We start from the raw sequence: 21,215 nt of genomic DNA on the forward strand, positions 1-21,215 counted from the left end.
GGAACCGGGCACAGCCGGAAAATTTGGCTTGCCTGTGCTGGCTGGTTAGCTGGAAGTTGAAAAACGAGGATAATACACCGTTTGTTGTTTCGGTGGCATGCCTGTGAGAGATAACACTGCACAGAATAAACTACAGAGATTGAGTCCTAAAGATCGAGTCAAATGTTAAAGGCCGACACCAAGGGTAAAGTCTAGGTTAGCTTGCATCATGTAAAAGGAATAATGAATTAAATGTAGCCTGAGAGTGATCAAAACGTAGATGAAAATGGGTAAGATGGGTGACAAATACAGTTTTGCATGTTGCACTGCTTGTTTAGCACAACTGAGCAACAGTGTGTGTTTGTCTGTGTGTTTGCATTCAGTACCAATTTCCTGGGTAATAAAGAATAACGGTGCTCAGAGATCTACTTGCTGGGACTTGCAGAAAGAGTTCAGCTGCACTGAGCCAAGATCAAGTCATAAGCTCTTTTGTGGCTCACAATCCATAATCCAGTAAACTCTCCCTCTGACCCCCAACCTTTTGCTCTCTTTAAAAACTTCAGGGGCTTTAACTAGTTAAATGGTCTCTGATTTTGCTCTTATAGGTCACTAGTTAACTTGTCAATAACTTGAAAATGTCAGTGTGTCAGCATTAGCAGCACATCCTGAGGGTCAGCTACTTTTCAATATAATATATTACTGTAGTCACATTGGATTATGATTTAATTTACAGGGTGTATTGTGTCATAGTAAATTAAGTGAATAAATTATAACATAAAGGTTGAAAAAAATCTCGATAATTGTGCACAGGGTTTTAAGTCAGACATGAAGAAACTGAGCACTTAACCTATGTTGGATAACAGGCCACCAATCACAAAACACAAGTTTGCCAGCATTTTCAGATATGGCCTTATGCATAGCCCCATTCACCATCCATTCAACGTTGATTTATTCAATGGGATGATCCTGGCTCTTGGTTAAGCTAATCGAGGTTTGGTTCTTCAAAGGCACAAGAGAATTAGGTTACCAAAACAGAACTCAGTCACCTGAGATAATTGCATGCTGTTGTGATCACTGAGTGAAGTACACCAAAAATGCAACCATAAAAGTACAGACCGTTGCTGCAGTAATTCACGTTTCATTGTTTTTAACGCTTTTTTTTCCACTTCAGCTATTTGTAAATCCATTCCTCTCCATGGTTGGCCGATTGACCACTAGTAGGACCAGGAGTAGTCCACAGACTGGCTGTACCACATACTTTTATTTCTGCCTCCACTGATAGCAAACACTATACGTAGACAAGCAGCTTGCGACTCCCTGTGGACTTCCTTTCCGCTCCCCCACTCAAGCACAAAATCGAACATAAGCCTTTTGCAGCATAACTAAGGTATGTTTCCGGCTCATCTGATCCTAACAAAATGTCAAGCTTCATTGAGGCCTTTATGAAGCCACAGTATCCAGAGTCATACACCATGAGGATCAATATGTTGGCACCTAGCACTGTACAGTAAATACCACCATCACCACCACCATCACCACCATCTACAGTAAATACTGTCTTCAGTCCCTGGATAGGAAAAAATCTGTTAAGTTTAAATGTAATTAAGAAATGGTAAGATAAAAGATGTTTTTCGGGAACTATTGTTAAATGTTCAGTTTCTATGCCATACGTCAGGACAAGATCAAGAATGCGATTAAAACTTAGTACATATATATGATATAATCTTATCCTATATATTCAGAGATGGTACCAGTGCATCGCATTTATCCTGTTTGTGTCATATCAAAAGTCTGTGATTGCATTTCTTTTGTTCGTACTGCAGCTATGTTATCGAAGTGCACCAATCAAAATACATTCTTTGTGCAAGAATGAAACAGTTTTTATATTAGATGCTTAACTTCTTCCTTTAATCTTGTGTAAATAAACTTTCTCCAGAGTAGGTTAGACCATATGAATATGCAGTTGTCACAACCAATCTGTAATAGCCAAACCCATGGCCACACTTTAAAGTCGGTAACTTCTATGTATTTTTATTTTTTTATTTGAACACAATAACACACTTAAGTTTCAATAAGTTTATTGTTTGGTTTGGATACATTTCTTCTTCGAAATGAGCCAGCTGAAGTGGTTCAGGCATCTGACAAGGATGCCTCCTGGGTGAGGTGTTCCGGGCATGTCCCACCGGGAGGAGGCCCCGGGGCAGACCCAGGAAACACTGGAGAAATTATATCTCTCGGCTGGCCTGGGAATGCCTTGGTGTTCCCCCGGATAAGCTGGAGGAGGTGGCTGGGGAGATCGAGGTCTGGGCTTCTCTGCTTAGACTGCTGACCCCACGACCAAGAAGATGGATGGATGGACATTTCTTCTATTTGTAAGCGTGCACATTTAGTTTACTTATGTATTCATAATAGTTCATTACTTTGTTTGTTTGTTTTTATTTCTTACCTGCCATGATCCCTGGGAGTTGTCAGACAAAAGGCAGTGGCTTGGGTTTGAAGCTGTTAAATACAAGAGGGCTAGTTCCTGCTGAGGGGGAGAATGTGTGCTTTCTTTAATTAAAAACAAAGTATTTGTACTTAATTAAATATTTGAGATTAGGGTTCAGTAGTTTTGATTGTCTTCTTTAGTGTTTAGTTTATTAACAAACCAGACTGTACTGCATCTTTTGTTGTTTGCGATTGTGTTTTGTGTAGTTACCCCTTGTGTGTCATAGTGGTCTGATCAGACATTATATATATATATATATCCCTGTGTGTCATTTCTTGTATAGGTCAGTTGTGTTTGTTTGGGCAGTCATTTGGTTTGTTAAGTTCAGTTTTTGCCTGAGTTTAGTTTCGTTTCTTTGACCTCTTATATGAGTTCAACATTTATTACTTTTGTAAATATAATTTTTGGGGTTAAATAAATGAAAACCCTAATTTTCTAATAATTCTTGACTCCTCCTGCTTTTTCAGCTCGGTCCATCACACAATCCAACAACTACTGTGAAGAATCAAATAATTCAGGATCATGCTACATCACATCTGTTCGATCTTATTAAAATGTACAATGAACAGGCATCAGATTTGGAAATCCAAAATATGTTTTCACTTCCAAGAAATAAATGAATAAATAAAAATGAAAAAAAGTTGATTTATGGTTATTTCATGCACACGAAAATAATCCCTCAGAGATGAAGGAAGTAAAGCTCCAATAAAAATTTTTTGAACTTCTTACACAATGTCTCAGCAAACACTATATTGTGAATGTCATACTAACACTGGGCTGAACTTTAAATGATGTTGCCACTGAAGTTCAATAAAAGCACTATCATTTTGAAACTTCTGTGGATGCTTTTGGCATGCCACATTGTCATTGCTAGAAGTAGCTGTAAGAAGATGGCCGTAAGGAGATACTGCACACATGGCTGGCTTCATTATTCACACGCATTCAGTCCATGACTGATGGTCTTAAGGGCTCATGGTTTGCCAAGAAAACATTTTCCACACCATTACACCACTACCAAGCAGCCTGACTGTTGACACAAGGACACATGAGGTCATGTTGTTGATGCCAAATTTGAGTCATACCCATCTGTAGCCTGAGCAGAAGGAAAACGTCATCAGACCATAGTATATTTTTTTCATCTGCCTTGTTTGGATGGACATGTGCCACTACAGCCTTAGAGCCTTGGTTCCTGGAACACAGGACTTAAACCTGAAATCTTAAGACTTCTGGTGTTGTTTGCTTATTTGAGGTTGAATATGTTAGATGTGCATTTTTTCTGTAGTTGCTGTAGTCATTATACGGGTTGTGAGCATCTCTGTCAACACAAATGTTTAACAATCATACCACAGTCAAAGCTCACATGAGATGGCATGATGAGACCATTAACCCCTGTTCTCATCACTAAGGCTACAAAGCTTTTATTTTCCTTCCCTCCTCTCTGTACATCTTAGCTTCTCCAATAAGAGATGGAAGCGGAAGTGTTGATGAAGAGATCCAGACAGAAGCCAACAACATCAACAACATGATAAATCTTTTCTCCTTAATTTAAACATGATGTTTGGCACAGCGCCATCACCTGTGGATTTTCTTTGTTTTTGTTATAGCCTAATGCTGAATGCAGGACTGTCCATGACAACTAGGCCACAATATGAGGAGAATGTGCAGATATATGTACATCTTTTTATTTTACAATGTAGGGGAGAGGTTTGATCATGCAGCTGATAAACTTAACTAAAAATAAGTTACACATACAAAATACATTTAGTCCTGTTTGCATAATGATCAGTGATGTGCAACACTGCAAATTTTAGTAATGATCCAATACCAAGTAAATACAGTATTGCTGAGACTGATACAGATACTGTTAAACTGTAAAGGCAACTTAAGGAAAGCAGTGTCATGACTTATGAGAAGAAAGAGGCTGAGACATTTTTTCATAGTGCACGTTTGAGGTATATTCATTTATTAATATTGTTAGATATGCTAGAATCTACTTTTCATCTGTAATCCATGGCAGCTCAAAATCAGAGACAGCAGGTTAGAAAACTACAGTTTAAAAAAACAAAATCAAAATGAACAACAGATTGACTCAGTTGTCAAACTCAAAGAGTCAGAGGACGGTATCCATGTAGTGGAAGACATTGTGCATCTGTAGGCTGCCAACCCAGTCAACATTTAGAAATGGTACCTGTGTTTTTTAATTAATAAACAAATACATCATACATTTCTAATATGCCCATTTAGGTGGGCTGAGCCAAAACCTGTTCATAGTTAGAGCTGGTCAGGCTCATTATAGGAACTTAGGTATTCATTAATGTAACACACAGAGATTGGTTTCCTAGTCACGGGCAGGAGGACAGATGAGATGAAAGGGTAATTAAAAAAAGCTCTAACTAAAACTCTTGACTTATATTTGCATGATGTCATGCATTGTATTGTTGCCAAGAGTGATGAGATACTAGGCCTTCTTCATAGCAGACTTGTAACACTAGACACAGTTCAGGTGTATTAATGTTTCTGCATTCCAAGCAGTGCAGGTTCTTGTGTTTGCATGTGCTGTTATGAACTGGAATATCTAGTGGAACTGAGCCATCATTAATTCCATTTGGTTATGTCGTGTTGTGGCATTTGAAACTGTGAAAATGGTATACTGAACGAAGACGAAGGTTTACATGTGCCTAGAATATGGTGAGTGCACATAGCTTTCACAGTACATTGCACTGTCCTGTTCTGATGGATTTCCTCTTTTCTTCTAAAAGTTTTCTGGTTTGAATGTCATTTGTACAAAAAGTATGGAATCATTTTATAAAATTACTCCTAAGTGTATTGTATTCATTGTTTGATGTTTCTCCCTGCAGTAGAATTCCTAAGAAACATTACATGACGTCAGTGTCTTCAGTGGCAGCTTTGGGGCTGAACATTTGTCCATCATTAGGAAGCAGCTTGTTTTGTTTGTGCTGTTGCCCATAGAGACAGGAAGTTAGAAAACAGAGACTGGAAGGAAATAGAAGCTGTATGAGATACTCTGCAAAAGGAATGCATTCCTCAACCTTTTGTTTTTCCAACAGTCATAGTTTTCTAAAGAAAATGCTGAATGTGAATGAGGTGGTGAAATCTGGTGAGAAATGGCACTTAGAATCAATTGTGATAAGCTGCATGAAGACTGGGTTCAAGATACTATTGGGAAACGCATGAGAATATAAATATTATGGCTAGTTTGGTTGTTGTAGGTCCTTTTGTGCTTCACATTGTCTGTCTTTCCCTCAGATGACCTTCAGCTACATGATTCTCACTGGTCAATAACATTTCAGTTACCCGTCAGTGAGGCAACCAAAGCCAGGAACACACTGAAACAAAGCCAACAGACTAACAAATAACATCAGCCTGGATCATTGGTTAGCTTTGATTACATGGTTTAATCTAACCTTTGGTCTAACCTTGTTTGTCTGGGTTTATTAGAGTTTGTGAAAACAGCTGCTTGCAGTTTCTAGAAAAAGGGTTGTATACTATAACTGCAGAGATAGTGCTCATTCATTGAGTTTCATATGTGAGCCTGTCCAGATTGTTACTGGATCAGATGTTAATATAAAATTAATGATTACTATATATCATGTTACCTTTTGCATGTTTTTTGTAACACACCTGAAAGTAGTCAGGCGATTAGAGGATCATCAGGGGGTCCTTTTGTCCCTCTGTAGGGGTTACTCCCACTAGGTTTATATCTGGGACTCTCCACCATTTGACCTTAGAACTGAAGAAGCTTCTCGGATGAGAGGTGAAACGTCTTCAAGCAGCTTAAAGAAGTCCAGACGCTTTTCTGTGCAAGCTCCTTTGACTACGATGACCTGGATGACTGAGAACCTTCACAGACACCTGAAAGTACTGTTATCCTCTTTTTCTTTTTTTGCCAACCTACAATGCACTCCATTCAATGTTTCTGATGTCCTTTTATTGCCATTATTATTATTGCCCAAAGGTGATGCTAGATTATTAATTAAATTGTTAACAGTTAGGTTTACTGCAGTCTTAACGGTCTAGGTTGGTTTTCAACTTAGCTAAGAAAGGCATCTACTCCAGTCTTACAGTGTTCCCTGTTTTACAAACTACAGAAAAGGTTTTAGGATGCAACAATACCAATTTTCCAAAATATAATATTTTTAGAAACTGCACACAGTATACTTCATATACAGTAGGCAATCTAAAGAAATTGAAAAATAGGTTGAGGATTTCTTTTAATGCTCATCTTGACCTTCATTTTGCGCTCAACTACTGCAAATCTGTAAAGTTTCGTGAGTATTTCTATAGTTTCTCTTTCAGTTTGAAAAGATCTGTCCAGAGATATACAGCTACACACCTTTGTAGCAATTCCTGCTGTGAGTTTTCAGGACCAGGTTTTGCTGTGATGATACACACCCACGGAGGCAGGCATACAGAATGTTGACTGTTTGTATTGTTCGTAGCTTAAGATGGCAAAATACAAAGTGTGTTTATAATGGTTGTACAGTGGGGCAAAAAAGTATTTAGTCAGCCACCGATTGTGCAAGTTCCCCCACTTAAAATGATGACAGAGGTCAGTAATTTGCACCAGAGGTACACTTCAACTGTGAGAGACAGAATGTGAAAAAAAAATCCATGAATCCACATGGTAGGATTTGTAAAGAATTTATTCATAAATTAGGGTGGAAAATAAGTATTTGGTCACCTCAAACAAGGAAAATCTCTGGCTCTCACAGACCTGTAACGTCTTCTGTAAGAAGCTTTTCTGTCCCCCTGTTACGGCCGGGACCGTTTCAGACGCGTAACAGGACTCAAACGCAAGACGCCGAACAGCTCGTAAATATATTTTAAGAATAATGTTTAATGTGCACACAAAATATTCATAAACAAAAGGTGAGCGTAGACGTTAACTAAATAATGATCTGGTCCGGGTCCGGGGATTGGACTGGAAAGCAAGTCACAAAAGGTCCAGGAAAAGGTCGGGGTCACTGTAACAGAATGCAAATGTTCAAAACATAGATAAGGAGGCATATGAATATGTTGTTTGGCTCAAAATCCTCCTTCGTACTGTGTACTTGCCAACGGAGGTCGGAGATGACATAGAGGGGGAGTAATCCGGGTGTGTAAATCCAAAAACTCCTGGCGTGGAGGCAGAGAGGCAGGTAGGTAGTTTTGGTAGTAGCCTGAGGGACTGCCAGAAGGTCCAGCATCCAAGTAGAAGCTCTTCGCCAGGGGTTTAACAGTTAGGTGTAGCTGAAAAAGGGAGGCGCACAAAAAACAAACATACAGTGAAGCAAAGGTGATTCACAAAAAAACACGTAAGGAAATTATGGTGGTGGCCTGCACTGACTGATGTTTAGCAGAGAATCTGGCGAAGAGAGATTGAGAACGCTGGCCTTATGAGTCCCCCGGCTAATTACCCACAGATGTCAACGATCAGCAAAAACACTGAGGCCCCTCCCAGGGGTGGAGACGCCGGCTCGGAGGGAGACACACTGGCACACACCCGGACCATGACACCCCCACTCGTTACCTGTATGAATGGCACCTGTTTGAACTAATCATCTGTATAAAAGACACCTGTCCACAGCCTCAAACAGTCAGACTCCAAACTCCGCCATGGCCAAGACCAAAGAGCTTTCGAAGGACACCAGGAAAAGTATTGTAGACCTGCACCAGACTGGGAAGAGTGAATCTACAATAGGCAAGCAGCTTGGTGTGAAAAAAATCAACTGTGGGAGCAATCATCAGAAAATGGAAGACATACAAGACCACTGATAATCTCCCTCGATCTGAGGCTCCACGCAGGATCTCATCCCGTGGGGTCAAAATGATCATGAGAACGGTGAGCAAAGATCCCAGAACCACACGGGGGGACCTGGTGAATGACCTGCAGAGAGCTGGGACCAAAGTAACAAAGGTCACCATCAGTAACACACTACAACGGCAGGGAATCAAATCCCGCAGTGCCAGACGTGTTCCGCTGCTGAAGCCAGTGCATGTCCAGGCCCGTCTGAAGTTTGCCAGAGAGCACATGGATGATACAGCAGAGGATTGGGAGAATGTCATGTGGTCAGATGAAACCAAAGTAGAACATTTTGGTATAAACTCAACTCGTCGTGTTTGGAGGAAGAAGAATACTGAGTTGCATCCCAAGAACACCATACCTACTGTGAAGCATGGGGGTGGAAACATCATGCTATGGGGCTGTTTTTCTGCCAAGGGGACAGGACGACTGATCCGTGTTAAGGACAGAATGAATGGGGCCGTGTATCGTGAGATTTTGAGCCAAAACCTCCTTCCATCAGTGAGAACTTTGAAGATGAAACGAGGCTGGGTCTTCCAACATGACAATGATCCAAAACACACCGCCCGGGCAACAAAGGAGTGGCTCCGTAAGAAGCATTTGAAAGTCCTGGAGTGGCCTAGCCAGTCTCCAGACCTCAACCCCATAGAAAATCTGTGGCGGGAGTTGAAAGTCCGTGTTGCTCGGCGACAGCCCCAAAACATCACTGCTCTCGAGAAGATCTGCATGGAGGAATGGGCCAAAATACCAGCTACTGTGTGTGCAAACCTGGTAAAGACCTATAGTAAACGTTTGACCTCTGTTATTGCCAACAAAGGTTATGTTACAAAGTATTGAGTTGTATTTTTGTTATTGACCAAATACTTATTTTCCACCCTGATTTACGAATAAATTCTTTACAAATCCTACCATGTGAATTCATGGATTTTTTTTTCACATTCTGTCTCTCACAGTTGAAGTGTACCTCTGGTGCAAATTACTGACCTCTGTCATCATTTTAGGTGGGGGAACTTGCACAATCGGTGGCTGACTAAATACTTTTTTGCCCCACTGTATCTGGCTGTAGTATTAACAGTCATCCACAAAGGGGCGGTAGATATCTTATAATGGTCAGCTAAAAGCTTTTTTTTTTTTTTTTTTTTTTCCTCCATTATGAGATCCTAAACTCTTGGGCTGATTAAATTATGGTGAAAAATGTAGCCTCTGGTTAACTGAGTCTTATCTCTTCTTACATTGTTTCTTTTTTAAATATACCATTATTTTTGTAGCATTGGCTGCCTAAGGAGAGAAGTAGCACATTAAGAGACTAACACTAAACACATACGCTCTCTCTCTCTCACACTCACTCACTCTCACACACACACACACACACACACACACACACACACAGTTAGAGGGAGAGATCATCCTGCCTCTGTAAATGCCTCCTCGTATACTGAAAGCATTCCAACACACATACATCACCTCAGGTCACAATTGTCTTTCTCTCTTAGTCTCACCGTTAACTTCGCAGCTGTTGCCATCATCAACAGCATCTCCTCCACATCTATCTGGCCTACCAGCCATTCTCTCCCATAGCGCACTGGTCAAATCCCACATTTGAAACTAAATCCCAGACCTTTTAATCCTTCTAATGGCTCATGAATTTAATTGTTTAAATATGGTACACTGAAATGAACACTTGACCAGCCACTCCTTTTTTGATGCATGAGCTGGTGGATATATTACCTCTCGTTAATGAGAGTCATAAAAGCTAATCTGTCGGAAACACATAGATAACTGAAGAGGGCATTCAGCTCTAAGGACACACACTCACACATATATACGCACACAAAATGTGCGCATACATACACACTAAGACAAAATAGAGAAGATCACCTGATTTCTTGGTATAAATTGGATTGGGTAAAAAAAAAATCTGCTATTTATCTAAATAAGATAAAATAGATAAGAATATGGTAACTGGTTTTGGCTTTTTGTTTCTCACCACTTACTCTAGCTATTTCGTAGTATTCCTTCAGATTACATCCACAAAAATACAAACAAAAGAAAATAGAAAAAACTCTGAAGGTGACCCAGTGTGCTTTTGCTTTTTTCTGTTACCCTATTACAGTGATTGGATGTTGGTACTGTATTGAACATGGACAAATTTTCAAATAATGGGTAATCATATCAGCAAGTAATCTATATGAGGCTAACGTTTAGGTTTTGGATTGGTCTGAACTCTCAGTTGGAGCCATACGATAACAGGGAGAGCAGCTACCTTTAATATGGTGATCTCAGGGACAGCTCTGGCTATGAGTACATTAGCTTCATCTATCTGCTCTTCCAGCCTTCTGTTTGGGAGTGGCAGTCAATGAGAAGACTCTTAAAAGAAAAGGAGCTAATACAGGTAGAAAATGTTTGTTCTAAAGCCATTTTGAGTCACTACCATTGACTACTTCAGTTGGACTTTTATGACCTAACATTTTAGAAAACAAATTAGAGTTATTTTTTTGAAACTAATAAAGCCTGACTGACTTTGGTGAGAGACAGCTAATACTGAGGCAGGCAATCATTCACACTTAGATTAACTTCTATGGTAAACTTCCGAATTATGGATTAAATAGAGAGATCCCACAAACAGAGAAATGGCGAGTAGATTCTTACCCAGAAACTTCTTGCTAACAGTGCTAACCAATGAAAATATGTGAAATTTGACAAAATATGTGAAATGTAACAATATGACCTAAATCCTAAATTAAAAAGGCATATTGCTTTGGAATATACATTGTCGGAATATTTCATAAAATAACATTTTATTACATAAACTATAACAAAACATCTCAGCAACATTCTCAGGATGTTACAGTCAAAACATTACGTTTTAGTTTTATGTGGAAACATTCCCTTCTATTTTTTTTTTTTTTCTAAATTTTCTTCTCTCTCCCCTCCGGGGAACCCCCCGACGCCCTAAGCCTGTCCCTACCCCCACACCAATCACAACAGTGAAGGCGGGACCAAACTATGAACCCCCACCCCCACTAGGCGATGGAGCTGATCAAAGGAGCCCAGAGCAATTGATCTGATGTGGTGGCAGAGGCTGTATCAAGACTAATGTAATCTAATAGATAATTTCTATATTGGTTAGAATTAAGATTGTTTTTATTTTTCCAGTTCATGAGGACTGTTTTCTTGGCTATGCATAGGGCAGTGAAAACCATATGGGCTATATTCTTTTCTGAAGTGACATTATCTAAGCTGCCCAACAAACACACTAAGGAGGAAGTTGGAATGTTACATTTCAGACACTTTGATAAGTCTTCACATATCTCACGCCAAAACTTCTGCACTGGTGGACAGAACCAAAGAGCGTGGATGTAATTGTCTGGTGTATTGCCTTGACAGTGTGAGCAGTTGTTGGAAGATGTAAAGCCCATCTTGAACATCCGATGACCTGTATAGTGCACTCTATGTAGTATTTTGTATTGTATTAATTGCAGACTGGGATTTTTAATCAATTTAAAGGTTTTTAAGCAAATCTGAGACCAGAAGTTTAGGTCTAAACTGACTAATAAATCTGCTTCCCACTTTGCAATAGGAAGGAATATTGATTCATCTAATTTAGAAAGTGTTCTGTATATTTTAGATAATAATTTGGGGGATTTAAGAGTAAGGAAATGTGCCGCACAAATGTGCCGCACTTGGTGGTGTTTGTAATTCAACTTGACTGAGGTTAAATTTCTTTTTTACTATGGATTTAATTTGTTGATATTCTAAAAATCTTTTCTTGTTGATCCCATATTGTGCAACTAGTCTGTCAAATGGAATAAATTCTGTTCCCTTTAATATATGTTCTAAGTATTTAATTCCTTTACAACTCCATTCTGGGAAATTAATCATATTATTGTTTTGTAATATAAGATAAGATAAGATAACCTTTATTAGTCCCACACGTGGGAAATTTGTTTTGTCACAGCAGGAAGTGGACAGTGCAAAAGTTATGACGCAAAAATTAGAATACAATAAGAATAAATACAGTACACAGCTGTACAGAATAGAATAAAATAATATACTATATACAGTAGAATAAAATAGAATATGTCAGGGTTATTCCAGATAGGTGTACATTTGCATGGGATTAATGAAGACTCCGTTATTTTTAGAAACTCCCACCATGCTCTCAGAGAGAAGCTGATGTTGATACTTTTAAAGCATTCATGTCTTTTGATGTTTGAGCTAATAAATGGTAGGTCTGAAATCTCTAGATCCTTGCATAGTGCCTTTTCAACATTCCCTTCTAGCTGGAAACCATTTGGTGCTCTACCAAGATAAATACGGATTTTTTCAATTTGACTTATTTATTCTATTTCAAGGGTTCAACTGAAAATTGGAATAATAAGACCCTTTAAAAAAGGAAATAAAAAGTGCATGGCATGAACAATATCTTCATAATATTTGTCAGCTAATGATTTTTTTTTCCCTTTTTTTCTTCTCTTTTGGCTTGGATTCTGACTCATAGACCACATTAGGTAATATGATGATATGCAATACACATGGACTATCACAGAGATTACTGTTTTAATATTCCCAGGTTTTGTAGGCAATGATGGAAAAATCAATGACTCCTTCAGAGCAAGTATTTTACATCAATGCTATGATGCCATTTGTTTCTTCAGCATTGAGGTCAATGTATGAGTCAGAAACAAACTCTTCAGTCTATTTTATCTTAAAATATCAGAAACCAATACTGCATTATCTGGTCATTTTGTACTAGTCATCTAAATAATCAAGTCATATGTTTTGGCTACAGTGGATCTGTTTAAAATACAATTATCTGATTTCTGATGTATTTGCTCTCAATTTTTAAATTTCAAGTCCTAACAGATGAGAAAACGACACGCTGGAAACTCTTATTTTTTCATTAGTGGATTATGGGTTCAGTCCAAGTCTTATGTCTTACAGTACTTGACTTTTCATAAACCATCATTATGTAAATAAAAAGTATCCTTGAGTGTGTTTAAAGCCCAACGTGTGTTTCAAATATAGCTCACTTTAAATGGTGATATTGTGTGGCACTATACAAACCAAGGAAAAAAAGGAAGAGAGGAGATCTATGAAACTGTCAATCATGTGACAAAAGTGACAAAGCTGCTCGTTAGCACACACATGCATCAAGATGTTAACTGGTTCCCTACCAAATTCATCCTCTGTTACTCGCAATAACCATAACAACAAAGAAAAAGACAGGTAGTAATTCAAACAGCTTGACGTAAAATTTTCACCTGATGAGACTGCCTTTTTTCCTGTTCTACTCCAGAAGGCTTTTTTAACTGTTAAAATAACTTCCATATGTTCTTGTAATTGGTATTTGTTATAAATAATTGCTTTTGTTGTGTTGTTTTTTTTTTAAGGCGGGGTAGCTGGTGTGATTCCTTCACATTTTTAAATTCAGTCAGTTCAGTCAAAATAGTCATTTTAAATTCTCCATTTGATTGGATTAGTGGACAAGTGCAGCACATGAAAGATCCACCTAGGGGGTTATACACAGTTTACACAGTTATTTATAGGTTTTTAACATAAATCGATTAGACACTTTTCTGACTGTAGTATTTTTTTTTTTCAATCAGACTCAAGCCACTTTTCACATTCACACATGAACTACAGCTCTGAAGCCAAAAGAGGAGCAGAAGACAAATGTAGGATTGATGTCAATCCTTTATATTTTACATCCAAAGAGCTAAAGGTCTTTCTCTGTTATTAAACCAATGTTTTTAGAAACATTTTCAAAACAAAAGGAGTGCACAATAAGTCCACCATATATCAGAATCTGGATGGCGTCTTGAGTGGGAACAGATTCTTTTTTCAACAATACAATGCTTCCAAACAAACTTCCGATGCAGTAAAAGTCTACCCAGATTAAAAAAAACACAAGGAAACACTATCAGTCATGAATTGGTCTCCCGGAGACTGGATATCAATGTTATTCAAAAGTGTGGGATCATATTGACAGAGAATGAAACAAAAGGCATTCAACATCGAAAGAAGAGTCTAGTAACGTACTTAGAGAAGCCTGGAGACCTATTCCTGAAAACTACTTGAATACAGATTGCTTATCAGAGGTCAGTTTGTGCTTCAGCATAAATGTGCTCATTAAAATTGTAAAAAACTTTTGCATAAATACTACATATCCATGTTTCAGTATTTCAATAACTTAAATGAAGAGGGGACGCTCAAGACTTAAGCACAACAATCTGTGTCCTGACTTGATTCTCCCACCATGTTTTGTACTTCATGCAGTAGGGCTGGCTCATTTGTCCTTGAACCATGGCTTATTTATTGGTGCTATATCATCAGACTGCTGGAGGAGATCCTATGATGCACTGGACAGCTCATCTCTACATCCTTTTTTTCACTCTTTATTCATTTATATGCCCCTATTTCATGCCATTAACCTTCTGTGCTTTTTCTTTTCGCTTCACCTTATTATCTTTTCCCTCATCCTCCAACCACTTGTGGCAGATGATTGACAAATGGTTTGACTCCCTGAGCCTAGTTCTGCCAGAGGTGTCTCCTTGTTAAAAGAGACTTTGTTTTCTTTTTTCAAAGAGTGGCCAAGTGGTAGGCCATAGTGGTTGGAGGATTAAGCTTGGGTGGGCTTTGATTGTGTATTGAGATGTAATGTTTTATGTTTGTAGAGTTACATAGTGTACAGCTGCTGAAAGTAGTGAATAAGATGCTATTGAGGTGGGGGCCTCCAGGCACATGTGAAGCACATTGGTATATTATCATAATTGCAGCCATTAGGAAGTCAAAACCTACAAAATTAACATCCAACTAAACAACCCAAAAGCAAATAGATGGAATTAATTGTATGATGAAGAATGTTTTAAGGGAAAGTTTATGTCTATACGGAATACAAACACTTTCTCTTGTTTACTGGTTTTTTCCCCCCCGTCTCTTTTGTCTTAAAGAGAAGAAACAAATGAATTTTACTCAGGGTATATCACTGAGAAAAATGTGTTGTGCCCATGAGCGAGTGTGCAGCCAGATCTGTGCTCACGTAATTCACTTTTCCAAAGCTCAGATTTCAAAATGGCATGTTTCTCTTATTTATGCACAAGCACATAAATTATTCAGTGGGTTTTCGATAGCCTGCAGCATTAAACCTGATGGCTAATAGAAACACCAAACTAAAAACAAACAAACAACAACAACAAAAACAAACTAAAAAAATATCTTCATAGCGGTCTGTTGCTTTAAATAAAAAAGAATAAAAAAAAACAAAACGTACATTTGTAATCTGCTTTAGATCGCTCAATGTCTGCTGTTGAAATACCAAATTCGTCTGCAGTCTCTGTGTACTTGTTTGATGTGTATTCATTCTCTTCTCTTTCAGGTGTTTCACTGAAAGTGAAAAAGTACACGAAAGAGCAAAAAACAAATGCATAGTGTTTCTTCCTCAACCTTCTCCTCCTCTCATATTTGTGTTTTAATGATTTCTGTAGACACAGCTTTTATTATGAACAGTCAGACAGACAAAAGAATAGACAGAGAGGACAAAACACTGAAAATATGAAGATGGCATGCTGTGAATACCAAGGGAATCATTTTACACAGCTAATCCCAGCCACCTCAAATGCATCATGACTGACTTGACTGGCATGAATATTATATGTTTCAGTAACATAATGTGTGATACATTATGTTTCTTTAACACATGAAAAATTTGGTCATGCTCCTAAGTGTATATGTGTGTTTGGGAGGGGCCGCTACAGCAGCATGAGCTGTATAAGGTCACTGGTACCAAACGGAGAGAGCATATAACCCCAGTTTTAGCTTCTTTACACTCGCTTCCTGTCTCCTACAGGATCCAATTTAAACTTTTACTTTTTGTTTTTAAGTCACTTAATGCCCGAGCCCCTCCTTACCTGTCTGAGCTCCTCTCTGCCTATGCTCCAGTAAAAAACACGAGGTCTAGCTCAAAACTAATGCTGTCCATCCCACGGACTAATCTCAAATGCCGTGGTGATATTTCCTTCTCTGTGGCAGGTCCCAGACTTTGGAATAGTCTGGGATCTGCACAAACACTTGAGCAATTTAAATCATTACTAAAGACACATTTCTATGCCCTGGCTTTTAACACACTATGACCCAAGCATTTTGGTCTAATTTGAACTAGTTTAGTTATTGTTTTAATTCTTTTATTGTCCTATTATTGTTTTTTATTGTTATTATTATATTACATTGTTGCTTTTTAATACCATTTTTATATTGTTAAGCACTTTGTGCAGCATCGGCTGTTTGAAATGTGCTATATAAATAAATTTGACCTTGACCTTGACCATGTATGCGTTCTGAAATTGAATAAATGTGTTTTTCCAAATGTCAAGTTTCTCATGTCCTTCCTGAATAAACATAAGTAAAAGCATAAAAGCATAAGCAAAAATTATCAGCAAGTATGCTTTTTATTACAAAAGTGTATCATTATCAGTGTTGGTTAAGTTACTTGAAAAAAGTAATCAGTAACTAATTACTGATTACTTCCCCAAAAAGTAATCCCGTTACTTTACTGATTACTTATTTTCAAAAATAATTAATTACTTAGTTACTTAGTTACTTTTTAAAAACACGATTTACAACCTGAAGAGGTGATAAAGCGATAGATCTTTCAGCCCAATTCTACTTTTTCTGCATAATCCATCATACAAAATGTAATCAAATGGAAAAGTCTCTTTTTTTAACTTGTTTTATTAGTTTTAATCTTTTAACTTTATGCATCAAGCAAAAATTTAATTATATGCAACATTCTCTGACTTGAATAAATTAGTTTAACATTTAAACCTATTTTCTACACATTCCAGCACATAAAATAAAGTATTTTTTGTGTTTACACTCACTCTTTCAAATAGATGCAAGTAAAACACAGCAGAAAATAAATAAAGTCAAAGACTCAGCGGCCCTGTTGCTCTATTTTACCTGTAAAGCAGGACTGCGGTAGGCGGAGGTTTACCCTGGTGCAGGTGTGCCGCGGTCAGTGGAAGAATCCGCGAGTTTCTCTGTGAGTTTCCCATTACGTCGTTGCGCACTCGGTGCTTGCTCGGAAGTTTAGGGGTTTTTTTCGCTGTAAAAAGAAGTTTTCTTCCCACGCACAGCGGACTCTAATGTTTTTGTCACTTTTTATGGAATCAAACTCAAAGTAAGGTCAGTACTTCCACGCTTTAAACGCTGCACGCTCATACTCTCTCCCACAATCGATATATGCTCAATTGTTGATCTGCACACAGCTGTTGTCTCTAACGGCGTACTCGCTTACATCACTGTCGTGAGACGTTCTCGCAAAAAAAATCACGGTTTTAGTAACGCAGTAACGCAGCGTTACTACGGGAAAGTAACGGTAATCTAATTACCGTTTTTGCAATAGTAATCCCTTACTTTACTCGTTACTTGAAAAAGTAATCAGATTACAGTAACGCTGCTGCCCATCTCTGATCATTATACTTACATTGGGCAACATGGATTTTATCTGTTGGTGTTTTCAGCCTGCAGAAATAGATTTTGCTGAAGGGAAGGACCTTGTCACTCCCCCAGAATACATTTGCAATGATTTATTGGGAAATAAAGAGTAAATATCTGCAGGTGGACGTTGGGATGGTTGTGGTGCAGAGCAAGAGCAACACTGTCAAAACACAAGGAAAGACAGAAACTATTGCAGAGTGAACTGTGTCGCCTCTATAAACAAATCAAGCTGACTGGCTGAACTTTTTTACAAGTTACTTTTGTATCAATTAAAAAAAAATCTTTCAAACGGATGCTTTTTTCTTTTTGAGCACAATGTCTTCAAGTAAATCATCTGTCGTCTTCATTATCAGATACTTTCAACATCTCTCTATTTAACTTCTGCTTATCAAAGATACAGTCACTTTGATTTTCAGTTGTTATGTGGCCACAATTACAGATACTGCTGAAAGAACGCTGTTGACATTAAATCAGATTTTTATCAGGACTACTTGGGAGCTTTACATTTCATGGATTTAGCTGAATAATATCAGCATTTAGGTTTGATGAGGATACAAATTCAAAAGGAAAATTGAAAGAACAAATGTGACTGAGCCATGGAAATTGTTTTGCCCCAAAAAGTCAAGTCTATGTCAAGTCCAGCCTCTAAAGTTGTGTTCACAGATACCCTGCAGCTCTGAATGCAAATGTGCAATTAATTCTAATTGGAAAATGAACTTATTATTTTCCAGCGACTGTCTGGGGCTCATGTATGAAAATGGTTTACAAACAGAGACAAACAGAAACAAACGACAGTGGACAGAGCTAATTAACAAATTTAAAGCTGCTGCCTAAGTCAAGATGTTTTGGCCACAAGATGAAAATGAAATCTAAGTGTTGAGTATGCTCATGGGATCATGTGCTCTTAGAAAAAAATGTTTTGTCACACTGTGCACTTTACTGTGAAGATATACAAACAGTTGTACAATAACAAAATCAAAAAGATACAAGTCACCGTCTAACCAACATTTCAATAACCACTCATCAATGAACTGCTGCCTTCATCTCCATTTTTAAGTTATTCGAATAAAGGTTTGCTGCTGTGCTCGACATCTGTTTCCATGTGTGAGAAGTACTATAACATAATCCTACAAGGAGTAAGAACCTCTGCTGTAGCTTGGCTGTGCACTCTTTCTTTGATTTACGTGACAAAAATTAATGAACTGCTTCCAGCAGACATTGTAGATTCTGAGTGCAGACAATTCATTGGATATTTTACCAGCCAGTATGAAATAGCTAAATCATAAACGAAACAACAAAGGATTATTCTCACTATCAGGCTAAGGTGAAATTATTCTGGAATATAATGTAATAATATGTATAATATAAGTTTATATTACAATAAGTAATATACAGTATGGGTGGTAGTTTATCTCGATGGTTGAGCAGGTATGTAAATACCTCAGGTTCAAGTCTAACTAATTTCTCCCCTACACTCTCCCCTGTTTCCTTTTTTTTTCTTTACTGCCAATCTGTCAATAAAGAGGGAAAAAAGACCATAGATAAAGAAACAATAAAGTACTAATATACAATATAAGGTACTGTTGGGTAGTACTGATTCTTGTTAGTACTGTTGCATCCAGTATTTCAGCATGGACTGATGATGAACTGAACATGACTCTACTTTCTATTACTTGTCTATTAATACCACCAATTTCTGTTTTTGTTTTTTTTTTTTAACTTATTGCATGTTTTCCATTTTATCCTTATTTTCCTTTTAGCTATCATTTTTATTTAGGGATTACTGCCAGAAAACCTTTCTAGGGAATGGCTGACACTGTTAATTATCCATTTTAAAGAAAGATTTCTTCCAGAAACTGGTTCATTCAGATTTAGCTCACTGGCTGAGCTTTATTTTTCATATTCTGGTTTTTGTTTAGCTAGTTTTTTAATAGTTTCTTCTTTTAGTCTAATGCCTTGCTAACTTTAGATGTAGTTTTGATAAAATATAATTTTGATTGCATGCAATTAGGTTGCAATTTTAGACTTTAGACAGCATCCTCCAAACACCCACACTCAAAAGTGGGTTTAGCATCAGTATGAAATAAAACTTGGAAAAAGAGAATAAGTTAATGAAACAAAAATGTTTTATTAAGATTTATGTGGCTATTTCACAGTGGTTCTTTCTCATATGTAGGACAGCAGGAAATCGTACCCTTGAGACACATTTTCACTGCTGGGAGCTTTGTGTGGTTTAGGCAAGCGAGCTGTCTGGATATACTAAACAAAACAGCAGATATTAGCATCATCGATGATATCAATCATCAGACTAATTTTAATTTAGTTTTGTAATCTAATATTTGGCTAGTTTTGTTATTTATTAAAATAATATAATGTGGTAATAATGTGATATATTTCAAATGAAAAGTAACAAGTGGTGTGGTGAAATGGTCCAATTAGCATCACTAAAAAGGTCAGTGTCATAGACAACAGATAAAAATCAGTGAATCAGTATTACAAACAGTTCAAAATTTAGATAACAGAACATACTGCACACATAATGCATTAGTGTAATTAAAGAAATGAAGGTGTTATTTAAATAATCTGAGTATTAGCTATCTCTGCTGAAGATGACTAACAGCAGGTTGTGTACCTCTAAAGTTTACAAATTTACAACCCCAGCTCTTTATTTGTATTCAGTGACAATGCAGCAGATAAACATTCAAAGCGTGTAAGACTGTTGTCAAAGCCTGCTGCTAAATTTTCCATTTTCTCTGAAAGATATTTTTCAACAGAAGAACAAACAAAAGAGATGAGGAGTGAGTGCGTCGGCGGATGCGTTCATGGGTCACACTGGGCGAGAGAGAAATTAAGACAAAGACCCAGGATCAGAGGTGTGACACAAAATTCCAGCAGATATTCAAGCCTCCACTGTGGTCTTGTTTTAATACGCTGTGGAGCAGGGAAATTATTTTACTGCTATTGTTAAATAATCATCATTATTACCATTGCATTAATAATATAATCTGGAGTTTATATTGCATTCAGGGGTTGAACAGTGTGTGTCTTTCAGAAAGGCTAAAAGTAACAGGACAGGAAACAGGCTTGGAGAGTTTTGCAGAAGTGAAAGTTATTTTGAGCAGCAGGCTAAGACGAGGCTTTAACAATGTAACAGATAGCTTTAAGAAGGCCTTAAGATGTTATGCATACAGTTATTATGTTGACCTTGTATTTCAGGTGCAGTTATGGCTATTTTATACACAATGCATATCTGTGCTTATTAAAGAGTTGGAGCTCGGTCAATTAATTGGGGGTTGGAAGCTTTGTTCGGCGCGATGTCCGGACAATCTATTGTGCAAGTGACTTGGAGCCATAGAAGGAATTGCAATACATGCTTACAAAACACTTATATATCAGGTCATTTCATATTAAGGTTTAAGTAGAGGTTCTTGGTTAAAACATTTATTT

Source organism: Mchenga conophoros, linkage group LG6, assembly GCF_057382185.1.
Source record: "Mchenga conophoros isolate Kocher_MC1m ecotype Shallow Benthic linkage group LG6, M_conophoros_male_GT1.1, whole genome shotgun sequence".
Taxonomy (NCBI): domain Eukaryota; kingdom Metazoa; phylum Chordata; class Actinopteri; order Cichliformes; family Cichlidae; genus Mchenga; species Mchenga conophoros.